The 14,360-nt window shown below is 36.1% G+C and overlaps 1 protein-coding gene across 4 annotated transcripts in view; it reads left to right on the forward strand.

Annotated features, from left to right (window-relative positions):
- The first annotated feature begins 3,360 nt into the window (after positions 1 to 3,360).
- Positions 3,361 to 14,360, forward strand: part of LOC137858222 (sodium channel protein type 2 subunit alpha) — a 77,222-nt gene continuing 66,222 nt past the window's right edge. For 3 of the 4 annotated variants that reach the window (XM_068685624.1, XM_068685627.1, XM_068685628.1), the window contains exon 1: positions 3,362 to 3,664. The gene's annotated coding sequence lies outside the window, so the exon portion shown is untranslated. Of the gene's footprint in view, positions 3,665 to 14,360 lie in introns of all 4 variants that reach the window. The other variant, XM_068685625.1, reaches the window with a different exon arrangement.

Consider the following 14,360-nt stretch of genomic DNA (forward strand, 5'->3'; position numbering starts at 1 on the left):
AATTCTGAAGTTAGTCTTAATTTCTTCTTATGTGGAGGTAAAATGGCACCCTGCATATACCTCAGATGCAATTATTTTATATGTAAAAGAAATGTAATAAAATTAAATACCACTGTTATTTAGTAATCACCAGGGTAATTTCTGTTAAAGTAACTCTGGAACAGTGAAAAAAATCTGCTTCATACCTAGAATCATCCTAAATTTCAGGTTCACTTCAATGAATCATTGGCAATGGTGATTCTCAAACTTTAAAGTCAAGAATGGTAGACTTTATGATTAATCAGAACTAAATAACAAAGGCAAATAACTTTTGATCAAGGTTAATTTATGTCTTTTGAGAAGATGATACATCAAGAAACCATGAATCTGCTCACTCTGCAGACCTGTCTTGTGCCTTAGAAGCTTACGAAATAGGTCTAGAGTTTCAGAGTTTAAGAGATGTATGAATAAAAATTACAAAAAAAAAAAAAAAAAAAAAAAAAAAAAAAAAAAAGTATTCTAAAATAGCTATTTGAGGCATCTAAAGAACAGGCATAGGTGTCTGTAGGTGTCTGTTGGCCAGAACATCTACTGGCATTGGTCCGTAGGCTTAACATCCTATGTGCTATGGAAACTGGAATTTGATTTTTGCTCCATCTCTTCTGGGTAAATGTTTTTGCATGATCTAATAGATTTTTTAGTATTATTACTTTTTAATGCAGATGACTGTTAAGCTCTAAGAGGGAAAGAAAATTTTCCGGTAGAAACTAGCTCTATCAGCATGGTTGAATAAGCAGAAAGATTCTTCTAGCTATCCTAGTTTTAAGACACTTAAATAAAAATGTCACAAATTGAGACTTGTTCAATAGATATTTGTTTTAATTCCTATATAATTACCACTAATATGATAAGTTAAACCATTAGTAAACCATACTTGTATGTGTTCTTGGAGAGCGCTCAAAGATTTAGAATCAGTTCTGAGAGTTACTGTAATTTGTTGATTCTCAGAGTGCTTTCTGAATTTTTCATAGAAAAACTGTTTATTTTCGCACACACTTGTAACTAGGCAAGTTTATGCCACTGACAATTGCAGTTGTTACACAGAAATGTAAGCTTTAAAAATTTCTGTGAATTTCAGAAATTACTTTTTTATTGTCTTTGATGTATTGTCATATTTTATTGTGGTATATATGAGATATTTTATATCTCATTTTCATTGTGCTCTTCACAGACAATACAAAAAAGCAAAACCAGCTTTGTTGATGAGCTTTACCATTAAGATGCAAATGTGATATATCTACAGATTAAAAAAAGTAAGAGTGGGATAGCCTGTAGAAGGCTAATAATTGCATAATAACAATAATAAAGAATAAAAGTTTCAATGAGTCTCCTAGAGAGAAAGTAGTGCTTATAATTGTTCTGAAACGCATGTTTATTACCAGAAATCCTTTTACTAAATGGTTACTCTACAGCTATATATATTATATATATATATAGTAAGTAATATTGTAAGTAATAGATTCATACAATCTCCAAACATCTCTCCTTTATGTAATTTAAAAAAATAATTTAGATTTTAATAACTCAAATTATATGTTGTTTCTTTTTTTTTTTAATCATAAAAACTCTTGTCTAGTTTATGACATTTGATTAATATTTTAAATTAATACTTGAGAGTAGGCTTTAGAACATCAACTTGACCAATTTAGGCCTATAGTAGGCCTATATTTATTCATGGTGCATTTCCGTATTTATAGAAAGTTGTCAAAGTATATTCAAAAGTATTTAACATTGCATACTTTTGGGGCTCTGGACCTTCTGATGTGCTGTCTTCCTTGAACGAAAAGCCGCAGTTCAGCACCACGGACAACACTCATGCCTCCGCTCATTTAAATACAACTATAAAAGTAAAAGCTATCAGTACTTTTCAGTGAAATCCTAGATTTTTTTTAAGCCATATTGTTTTTATATGAAATAGTACTTTAAGGCAAATTGCTTTAACATAAGGTCAAAAGAGAGTGTATTTTTTTTTGTGACAAATTCCCGGTCCATTCTCACCCAATAGGTGTTTTGACATATTATTATCTTTACATAGTACATACACATTATCTTTACATACATAACTATTTTAGTACTTTGGATTCTGTGATGGCCCACAGTCCTGTTGTAGAGATTGAACAAGCATAGGAATAGATCTCTTTCCTGTAGAACTGACACTCCAAGGGTTTTTGATGACTCCAAGGGTTTTCTGATGAATGCTCTATGCTGATACAAGTTGCTACTGAAAGGGACGGTCTCTCCAGCAGCCTCCCTTTGTTGATGTTAACAACTTTTGTGATAAGAATGGAAAACATGGAATGTTTAATTAGACTCCATGATATAACTTACATAACTCTTCTTGCAGTCTTTTCTCCCCCCAGATTTCATGTTTTGATGAGATAAAATTTTCCTCCAAAGCTGAGAACGGTTGAGCCAGCTCTGCATGCTGGTAGCCATTTGATGGATAGAGCAGGTGAAAATGACTGAAAACTTTGAAGGCAATATTGAGAAAATAGGATAATACAATAATTTTATTTGACAGTTTTTTATTTGTATTGCTACAAGAGCAGATACATTCATCTATATAGCACCCCATCATACAGTGCCCTTTAGTAATAGCATATCCAACATTGCTGTCATGGGGAACATGGCTAGAAACAACTGGGGTGGGGCAGACAATTTACACACTGGATTTTTGTAACTGATAGTATCCAGAGTACTACAGAGCTGTGAAATAGAGAAGAGAGCCTTACAACAAAATTGATAAGACAGATTGACACAATAACTTTTTATTGAGCAATAATGTATTATTCCTGGCCAAATACAAGCATCCATTCATTTTGTACTACATAAAAAAAAAAAAAAAAAATCTTCTCTGGCTTTCAATAAAGATATAAATGTAATTTCTATTTTGAAGAATCAATAAACAAGGAGAAGTAAAAAGCAGGGAGTCTCATTTGCTATTACTTTGCAGAGGTTATGATTGAAGAATTACTTTTCTCATGCATTAACACAAAGTAAAATAAAGATACCTGGCAGAATCTTGAGTTCTCTGGAACTACTTGTATACAGATGTATCCAAATACATACTCCATGTATCCAAATACATACATAAAAATATATATATATAAAAAAAGCAGCCCAGTCTAAATATCAAACTATTAAAATATGCAAGAATTCATTAGTTATAACCTAGTTACTTTATTTTCCAGCTGTATAATTAAGGGCTAATATGTGCTTTAAAACTAAAATACACTTGTTTTTGATAGGGTGTTAAAAATCCAGCTGAGCTCATTTCCTTGCCAGTAGGTGGAGCCAGCACGTAACATGCTGCCTCATTTTTTCCTCCCCCTCGTCTCCCCCTCCCTTTTTTTTTCCCCACAACCAATTTTCTGATCGATGCTGGGATTCATAGAGTGAATCTCAGATCAGGAAGCAAGAGAAGAGACTACAGAATACTGCAGAGGCTCCTTTGTTGTTTTGATGGGGAGGTCCTTTCTTCATTTCTTTCCTTTTTCATTTCAGTGAAATTAAGAGTTTACAAGCTTCTTTGCCAAGAAACCTGAACCTGCAGTATAAGGAACCTTATCATCTACAAGCGTATGGATATTTCTTATGCCATGATTTGTAATTCTCTTTTTATCAGGTAAGACAGCATGATATTTGATTAAAATGCCTAGGCAATAAATTCCAGTCATTTTGTACCAAGAGTCTTCTCTTGTGGTGCCACACCTAGTTTTCGATTAATATTAATCCAGCAAGAGAAGAGGCAAAAATAGACATCTTTTCAACTGCCTCTATTTTTTCATAGTACTTAATTAGGTCTTATTACACCAAAAAAAAAAAAAAAATGTTATTTGGAGTTCTCTCGTCCTACATTTTATTGATTGTATATTTATAATTACAATTACTTATGAATTTTTATTTTTCATCCTAACTGTGGTAATTTATTGTTGTTTTGATGTGATTACCTACAAGTGTTTTCATTTTCTACTGGAGGTTATATTCATGCTGTATCCAGGATACAAATTGTAGTGGTATTCTAAAGCATATTAATATATCCCTGGGATTGCCCAGTTTTAAAATTACCCTCCCTGTTTTAATGCGGAAATTTACTGTTGCTTCTTTATACCATCTTCAGGCAGTGGCTTTCTTTACTTTCTAAATTCAACATTTTGATTTTGTGAGGCATAAGAGATTTACGGGATTCTCCCCTCCCTTGTCTCCCAGAACAGCCTCTCCTGGATGGAAGACAGAATGGAGGATTTGTCTGTAAATAAACATGGTTTTGCAGTGCTGCAAATATCGTATGAGACATATATGTGTTTTGTGAAATGCTTTCTATATAGCAATGAACTGTTAACTGCAAAAACTTCAGTCCATATTGCATGAGAAATATTTTTCTTCCATTATTTTTTAGATGCATAATACACACTGGGAGAGACAGCAGAATGACTCAGGAGGTGGGAAGCTTATGCAGTACCCCCTTACTTTTCTTTCAAGCCTTGTGGGTTTTTTCTTTTTTTCTTTTCTGAAATTCACTTATTTGCAGTAATCACTTACTTATTCAGGAAAAAAAAAACTACATAGAAATGCATTAATCTACATAGTCGCAGATCAAAAAAGGGCTTGCTAGACTGTATGTGAGGAAAAACAGAATGTGTGATTAAATAAATTGTATTTTGCTTTCTATTATTTGGAGGTAAGTAGGAAATTTTCACTTGTCTGTGTAAAGATAAATGTATTTTAGCGATTGGTGAAGCAACGGAAATTTGTCTGTTGGGATCTTAATGTTAGATGCTGGCTTGGCTTTAGATGATCCTTTAGGTATACGTGGAATATTAAAAGGTTCACGAATTCTTCCAATTTATGCATGTTGCCTGCTTAGTTACATTTTTGTGAGCAATGTTTACATTATGTATAGCTGGCTATGGCTCAGCCACTGTATTGGCTGTAGATATCTTCATTAGATGGTAAATGATCATCCATTCCTGAAAAGGTCTGGAGAAAAGATGAATAATCACACCCAAATGATCTGCAATTTCCTCCAGCAACAAATGCATTAAATAAATAATGCTCTCTTATGTCTATAGGCCCCAATTCAGCAACAAACAGGTATGTCAGTGGGATGACTCACATTCTTAATATTAGGCAAGTGGATAAGTACCTGGATCTGTTATGTTGATTTTTTTTTTTTAATTATTATACCAATGTTCAGGGATTGAATAACTTTCTTTATGACAGAAATTTTGCAGAGTTCATAAATTCAGTTAGTAGGCCAAACTAGCATATAGCTTCAAAGATAAGCTCTAGGTTTGTATATAAAATTAAAAATATAGTGAGTTGTTACAAGCCTTGGAAGAAAATATTGAAGCTAAATTCTTACAGATTATGAACACTATGAACATCAGTCTTTGGCAAACACAAACACAGAGATGGACATATCATGGCAAAGCACGATTCAGTTGTCTTTCAGTAGTGATGACTCAAGTTAGGTGTTTAAATGAGGAGTTCAAGAGAAAGCTGACCCTGAGAAAAAGTTGGCCTTCTCTACCCTCTGTAGGGAATTTAAATAACAAGACAGCTTAGTGTTTGTTTGTTTGTTTGTTTTTTCATTCAAATTCCTGTAATCGTGCTGTTCTCTGCACCATGTAACAGCAGATCTCCACAGCACAGCAGACCCATGCTGCAGCCACAGCAAAAGCCCAGCAGCAGTGACGCTGCCAGTTCTGCTTGCTTGATTCTTTCATTACAGGCCTTGATTAGTGGATCTGACAGGTCGCTTACCTGCTGCTCTGCTCCACCCCTGAGGAGCCCCTCAGCACCCCTCCTAAAGGGACAGAGATGACATGGAATCCAGTATAGCTTGAATCGTGCTAGACACCGATGATTGCAACCATAACACCTTCTTACACATGCAGCTCTCAGCTGAAGCCTGAAAATCACTAGCAAGATTGTGTTACCTCCATTGTTTTAAGGCCAGCCACACACGTGCACCAGCTTCTCCAGAGGACTTAGCCTCCTTCCTGGCATTTGCAGTGGCAGACCCAGGTCCTGTGTTCCCATGACATGGGGGCAGCCTTCCATCCACCAGAGCCCACCCATCCCACTCCCTCTGCTCACAGGCCCAGCTTACTAAGGAAGGAATCAGGGAGCCTGCATGCCTCCTTTCTAGAGGCTTCCTGAAGCCACTCGAAAGAATCTGTTTCTTGTACCTCCTCTCACTGACACCTTCCAGCCTGAGAAACACTGGCTTAAAAAAACATTTCTGTCAATGGTCACCTTAATCTCCTGTTCTTCTGTTGTTTGTCTTGCAAAGACAATAATGTATCTGATCTCAAAAAGGTGTTAATGTAGGGGAGGCAAGTGGTGCTGAGAATCACTAAATACCATAAAGATAATAATCATAACAAAAGCTAAGGAGGAAGTTCATAATTTTGTAATCAGTGCATTTTCAGGAAGATATGCAGTAAAGGTTTGGGAACAAAATACTGAAAGAGGATGATTTAAAGAAATGTTATATAACTATATTCATATTATTCAGTTCAAATTCCTTTTGTTTCCCAGCTCACAACTTTACCTCTTTTATTTCTGCTCCTGAACCTATTATTGTACCTTTTTCCCCTCTCCTATTTAAGTTAGGCTGCTTCCTCTTCCTGCTCTTTACTGGTGTGGTCTCAGCAGAAGGCCTTTGCTTCAGCTCATATTTTCAGCATTTGATGTCTCAGCAGCTATGAGATTACCAATTGCACTGAAGGGACTCCTAATGCTAGGCAAAAACACAGTCAACACACAGAAGCTCTATAAGTATTTATTTCAAGCTGCTAAGAAGCTTTTTCAGAGTGTGTCTAGAAATTATTTTAGAGAAGTTCTGAATGGCCAGATTTCAATAGATTTGAACAGGAGCAACAAAATGCAAACTTTTATACTCCCTGAACAACCGACTTGACAAAATTCAAAGTAAACAGACTAGCAGAAATTCTCAGTAAAATAGCTCAAAAATATTTCAGGCTGCAGTATTACCAAACATACTTGCAAATAATAATGGAAATACTTTTTAATCTTCCTATTTAAAACAAAGAAAGAAATGGAAAAACACCATAGATTCATTGTTCTTGACTTGTAGATCAGTAAAACTATCAAACTTTCCAACAAATAAGCTTAAAAAAAAAATGTACTTTTTCTATTTAATGGTGCAGTTTTTTTTTTTTTTTTTTAAGCATTCTAGTTGAAATAAACAAGAAAGATCATGAGGTAACATATCTGCATTGTCAAGCTTAGCTTTTCTAACTTCATTGAAAGAAAATCTTCACCATTTATAGTATCATTAAGGAAAGAGATTAGACAGAGGCCTACAGCATAAACATATTCCATCTGAACAATTAAGGTTTGGCAAAACTGAAGGCATTGGAAAGACGTTCTCATGCTTGAAAAAAATACTAAACAAACAGGCCTCTGTCAGCTCAGTTCATAGAGTGTGTCTGTATGTATACGTATATACGTGTGTGTGTGTATATATATATATATATATATATATATATATATATATATATATAAAGCTTCAAAAAATTCACCAATAACATTTTTGTAAGCCTCTCTATCTGAAGTCTAGTAATTGTCTGTATATGAAGTTTTCTCAGGTTTTGTGTAATTGCCATCACAGTTGCTTCTTAATTCTTAGCTCAGCTTCCCTTAAACAAGGGCAGAATCTGATTTTGGCCAGATAAATTGTTCTTCTGACCTGCTAATGCTGGCAAATTCTCCTTCGTCTCTTTGGAGATCCACACAGCTCCTTCCCATTATCTAGTGAAAATGCAGACTTTCCCTACCAAGAAACAGGATAACGTTCAATAATAAAATGATTGCTCCTTGTAGCATACAGCTACTTTACTTGAACAAACCGATGACATATCACATTAGCAGACACACATTTTAGGGTGATGGATGTATAGGTTTCGTATGTACAGCAAGGTCTACCATGGACCCTGTCATATGATGGGAGATGCTTACTTTTTATGCCATATGGTGCTGCTTGTCTGGTCTTAAATGGAGTTGTAAGGAACAGCACTTGAATATATTTAGAAGATGTCAAATAGCCCATTCCAGCCAAAATAAAATAAAATAAAATTGGATATCCTTCAACCCTGCAGTAAAAATTATGACTACAGTAAGTTTAGACATACGTGAGCCAGTTCTCAGTTTAATCCTTTGGTTTCAAGTGCAGTATATGTGCTTTATGGAACTGTACGAACATGCTTGATTGTTTTGATTACTTATTTGCCCTCCTAGATTATCATATCATAGCTTTCATTCTGCTGGTGCTGAGTTAACTAAATTAAAGCTACAATATTTCCATATTGTACTGTTGTCATTCCTTAGACATCAATGCAAATTTTGCTTTAAATTATCAGCAGGCTTTTAGAGAGGAGCAGAAGCTTCACGTCTAAATGGATGTTACTAATATGTACTTTTTTTCTATCCCATCCTCACCGTTTCTCACTCTCCTCAGTGTAACTGCAAAATCCTTTGCAGACTTTGACCCCAATGTGGTTTTGTTTGATGATAAATCTAAATGACTCATTTTGAAATGAGTCAAGTTCTCTAAAGCAATACAATGTGTTCTAGATTCACTCATTTGTCGTGGTAGGATCACAGATATATTAGGAGCCAGATTCCATGTATGTATACAAAATGGCACCAGTCACGTGCACATGCAGACAAATTTGACGATCTTTGATCTTGAGAAGAACAGTGGCCAGAGTTTAATACATTATGAACTGCATATAGATAGAACAAAGTCAGAAGTGTGAACAGTGCTTTCCATAGATACTGTGGTCTGAATTTTCTCTTGGAAAATGAGTTCCATAAACAGGTGCCAACAAAAAGAAGGTTGAAAAAGCACCTAAATATCTAAACACACTTTGTGCTTACAGGGAAAATTATGGCAAATTTCCCTACAACCACAACTAATATGTAAAGAGAATTCTACCTAGGATATTTATAATTTGGACTGTCTCTAATGAAATGAAAATTGTTTAGGAGGACTGTATACTCATTTGATGCTGGTTAGTTATAAATACTTGTAGCTAGTTCAAAACAGTGGAAAATCCTACTTCCCAGGCCCCAAGGGAAGCTTTGTAAGATCAGTTTTCCTCACTGGATCTCTCTGGAGAGGTTGTTCTAACAAGGACTGTGGCACACAAGGTCATATTATAAGAGCATAACAGGTGTATCTGTAGAGTATGTGAGCTCCGTATGTTTTCTATTTACTGAGTGTCAATAATGAAACCATGGAAACTAAAAGAAAAGTACTGGTACAGGCAGAATGAAAAAGTCTTCCATCTGTAGTTGTGTTAACCTGAAAGCAGACATGGGACAAATACTGCGTGATTGTTTCCAGATCGAGAAATCAGTGGTGCCTGCACAGACATCCTACTGGCAAATGCCTTCACACAGGTTAGATTCTGTGGTGCAGGGACAGGTTTCCATTTTGTAGAATGGCCAGTACCACAGAAGTGCTGATGGTAGACAGCCTCCTTGGTACCAAAATACTACTACTGAAAAATTCTTCTAATGAAGCAATGAGAACATTCTCTGAAAATACTGGGATGCAGGATGAGCTGCCAACTTACTATGATTTGGCTTGTGAAATTTCTAATAGTAACAAAATGGAAAGCACCTAGTTTTACTGTCAGTAGCAATGGCAAGATGGAAACCTTAAAGTTATTGGAGAAATCAATTTGATTAGGAAGCAATAGACTGTAAGTGTTACTGGTCCACAAGTACGAGAGTCACTTTTCCATAGAATAACATTTTCTATCTTGCAACCAGTTTGCTTTTTTATTTTTTTTTTAGGATAAACATATGCAACAGTCACAGAACAATTTCAAGAATTACTGTTTTAAATTTTGTTTTTACAACACTGGATTGTTTGATAGAGTTAACATTAAAATCTTGTGGAGTTCTTTTACAACACTTGTGACGGTAAAAAGATATTTGTACTTTTTCCAGCTTTAGTGTTTACAAGTTGAATGATCATTGATGTGAAGCAAAGCTTTGGCCTTCTAAGCCAAGCTGAAGGCAGGTTAGCCTTCACACAGAGGGGATGTTACTCCACTCCACGCTCACCTTCAGTGAAAAAAAAAAAAAAAAAAAGTAAGCCTGAGGGCATGAAAATAATGATCTCTAATTTTGTATAGGACACTTAGGTGCTATTACTCATGCTGGTATCTGGCTCTGTAGAATGGGAACCCAGAAGCGTTCTCCACTGCTGGGAAAGGAATTATATTGCTTTTCTTGGTATTGACCTTGCTTCCAAATTAGTTAAAGGATTCACACATTCTCAGAATAATCTGTCCTTAGTGAGAAGATGATGGGTATGATGCAGAAATTGAGTGAGCTGATATAAATATTGTGAAGATGGGTGAACAGCTCTGAAACTGTGATAAGGAAACGAAATATCCCCTGGGAATCTGAGGACAAGAGGAGAAAAGCAATCAAATGTTTGGGGGAAAGATAATGTAAAAATCAGGAAGGGAAATTCAGTACATATGAGGAAAAACAACAATCTACTATAAAGCAAACATTGAAGTGTGTATTCATTTTCCTGTATGGAGGTGGGCAGTTCATGTGTATGGCTCCAGTGGGAAGATCTCTTGGCAGTGGTACACCTCCAGGCAGCAGGTGATACTGTGAGGAAGGAGCACATGTGAGAACTCTTTGGGGAACTGTTGTATTGCCTGTAATCAGAACCAGTTTTGCTGGCTATATGGTAGAAAAGGAAAAACTCTCCCAAGGAGATTTTCAACATCTGCTCCCTGGCTTTATTCAAATGCAAAGTGGATAAGAAAAATTTACAGTTAAAAAATGATTCTGGATTAAACTGTCTAAACTCCAATGAAATGAACAAATCTCAGTTCCAGGTTACCCAGCTACAATGGGCAGTTGTATTTTAGCCAACAAGTTTTGTAGATTATCCTGTGCTGTCCTTCTTTTTCTCATGAAGAGAGACTTATGTAACTTCTTAAAAATTATAAAGGGGAGTCTTCCCTTCCCTCTCCCCCCCCCCCCCCCTTTTAGATACCTTGAAACTGAATCTGCTTTTTCATAAACAGTGACCAGAACTTTGCAGATGTTGAATCCCTACTTTTTTTTTTTTTTTTTTTTTTTTCCTCCATGAGTTTTCCCCCTCATGAAAAAGCTCAGGAGCAAAAACACATTAGTTTGGGGCAGATACACATTGTAACTGTTCATCTTTCAATTCCTGGCACATTCTTATACTTAAAAGCAGAAGTGGCACAGAAATTTGTTTAACTTCATTACCCCAAGACATTGTTATCTAAGTTTGTAGGGTTTTTTGTTTTGTTTGTTTGTTTTGTTTTTTACATAACACATTAAAACCTGCCAAATTCTCCAGTGAATATGAAATGTAAAAGTAGCTTAGCATGCAATCTGAAGCAATATTAAAACGTGTCTTTGTATTATTTCAGATATTAATCAGAAGTTTGGAATCCAGATTTGAAATAAGGTGTGCATTTTATTGCAATACTTTGCTATCAGATAACTTACAGAGGGATTCTTGTGAATTTAGCATTCTAAAAAGTTATGTTCCAGTAGAAGCTGACCTTAAATCAGGGGACTGCTATAAACCATCCTATGCAGAATGTCAGCATAAACACCCATAATGATCTCTGATCCCACATTTATGAAGCTGTGTAGCTCCCTCAGGCCCTTCAAGTTTCTTGATGGCACAGTGATATCACCTTTCTGATCTTACTTCACCGCACGTGTATGCCATATGCACTTTGTCCCCCAGGATAGCTTTATCCATAAAAATGTTTTTACAGTGTTCATAATATTCTCAATTAATGTCTTGATATGACAGTTAGCTTATCATGACAATATAAAAGGCAAGCAGAAACTAGTCCTGGCAAGCTGTTTCAGTTTTTTTAATGGCATTTCTATTTAATTGTGGACCAATTAACCACTCAGTTTCCTTTCAGATAAAAAAAAAAAAAATCCTCTAAATTTAATAGAGAGTTGTTTAATGCTTCCTAATGTTGTATATCTGACTGAGCTTTTCATTACACAGAGAAACAAATATGCTGGTCAGCTCACCAGGGAGTAGTGGTGATGCCTGCTCTCTTCCTTTGCATGGGAGGCAGAGGGGAATGAATCTATAGCCCCAAGTTTTTCTACTGGTTCCTGTATCCCGGTCTGGGAAATGCTAATATAACCACCCAGCTGTGTTCTGCGCAAGCCACCAGCCATATTATTTATCATGGGATCTGATTTCATGCTGTTTGGTGTCTCTTTTCATTTTAGGTTGCCAAACTTTGAATGTACATCCACCATTACATGCCTCATGCTGGTGACACCTTCATTTAAAATACATACTTACTCAGCTGTAGAGAAGTTTTGGACAGCTGGCAGAGCTGTGATAAATCTAACTCTTACAATTATTGTAATTAGTTTAAATGCTAAGTGCTACAACAGGAATACTCAGTTCTCACCCTGCCTTTGTTATAGTGCATCAGTAGGCAAATCGTGTATGTTTTTGTATGTCATTCTGTCTCCCAAATCATAAGTGGTTCTGTTTCTGAAAATGTAAAGTGGGAATAATGTTAAAAGGTGCAGAACAAGTGGCTGATACTTAATTAAGAGGTGTGGAAGTACAAGGTTCAATCTAAATACTCCATATTTAAAAAATCTAATTAAAATAACATTAATAAGTGGCAAAGTCAAGCTGTGGAACATTGAATAAAGGCTGTCTTTACATTGAGGAAATTAGACATAAAATTTGTAGTCACTTATGAAAAGTGCTTTGAGTGAACTGCCTGCCATTGTATCGCAGTACTGAGTAGAATTCATCTCTTTCCCTTTACAGTCAGCAGAGAAACAGGGACTTCCAGGGCACTACTTCCCTTATTTTAAGGTCTGTCTAAAACAGGTCACCAGAATTGCCTTTTAAAGAACCCATTCTTCTCCAGTGACTATGAAAGCAGTTCAGATTGTCTCAGATGGAGATGTCTGTAGACAGAGACATCTGAAGGGAGGGGAGCTGTCCTACTCGTCGTCACAGAGGCAGGGGCAATAGGCAGTTCTCCAGGGCAACAAGCAGACCTTAGGCAAAGGACTGTACTTTTTGCCCATGTTGTCATCCTCTTTTCCCTTCCCACAATGCATTTTTCACAATCCATCAAGGAAGTGATGGATTCATCTTCAAAAATAATCTCACTGCTTTTAAGAGCTTGTCTGTATTGGATACTGCATAAAATAAGATATATAAACTATTTAATTGAATGTTGCTTTATAGTATCTACTGACAAATACACCAAAAGTAAGGCAAATCTCCATTGTAGCATATCCTAACATTTCAGTCCTTCTTCCTCCAAAAAGTCTTTTATCAGAGTTTTTATATATAATTTTAGGAACGGTATATCAATACCCATAAGAACAATTTGCAGTTACTCAATGTATGTTTACATATACTTTACAGGGCTCTAAGCTTTTTATCTTTATTGTTCTCTGTAAATTCACTTTCAGATCTTATTTCATTGTCCATTCTTCCAATTAATCTTAGGCCAGTTATCTCATCTCTTTATTCCCTCTCTTGCCTGTTCAGTGCAAGCTTTGTTTGCTTTGTCCTGCCTCAGCTTGGCCCATGACAGTGGCTCTCACCTGTTCCTCCTTTTCCTTCACTTATTCCCAGCCTGCTCTTCTGTGAGCTCAGACTCAGAAAATCAACATGATTTTCTTGGTCATAATAATCTACAAGTCTTTGACCTTTTTGTCTCTCTTTAACCAGCCTCAAGGACTACTACTGCTAATTTTGAAACAGTCTCTTTATCCCAGCAGACAGTTCTTCCAGATATGATTTTCCTGGAGGTTTTTTCTGCTTCCAGTCTTCAATCCCAGATATATCTCCCTTTCTCCCCAACCTCCCCCCTTTTCCTTCTGTATTTCCCTTTGTATTTTTAATAACCAATGTATAGGATCATTGAGAACACAAAGATGAAAGCATTCCTACTTGTAGGTCAAGAGTCCAAAACCAGCACAGCCTATAGCTGCAGCCCACATCTGCAGAAAAATCCCATCTGGAGACAGAGATATAACAGAAGAAATAGCACCTCTGGAATTCATAGCTTCAAACCTCTAAGGTGTTTAAAGTTTGATGTAATCAAGCAATGACTAGGAGAGAGGTCAAAAAAGGAAAATGGGACTGGTCAGGTCTCTTTAATACACAGTATTGCCAGCCCTGTCTGCAAGTATCAGGAAACAGGACAACCTGTAACTAGTAGCTGGCTGGCTTGGGCCCATCTGCACTATATATCCCTAAGGAT

The sequence above is a fragment of the Anas acuta genome, chromosome 6, assembly GCF_963932015.1.
Source record: "Anas acuta chromosome 6, bAnaAcu1.1, whole genome shotgun sequence".
Lineage (NCBI taxonomy): Eukaryota > Metazoa > Chordata > Aves > Anseriformes > Anatidae > Anas > Anas acuta.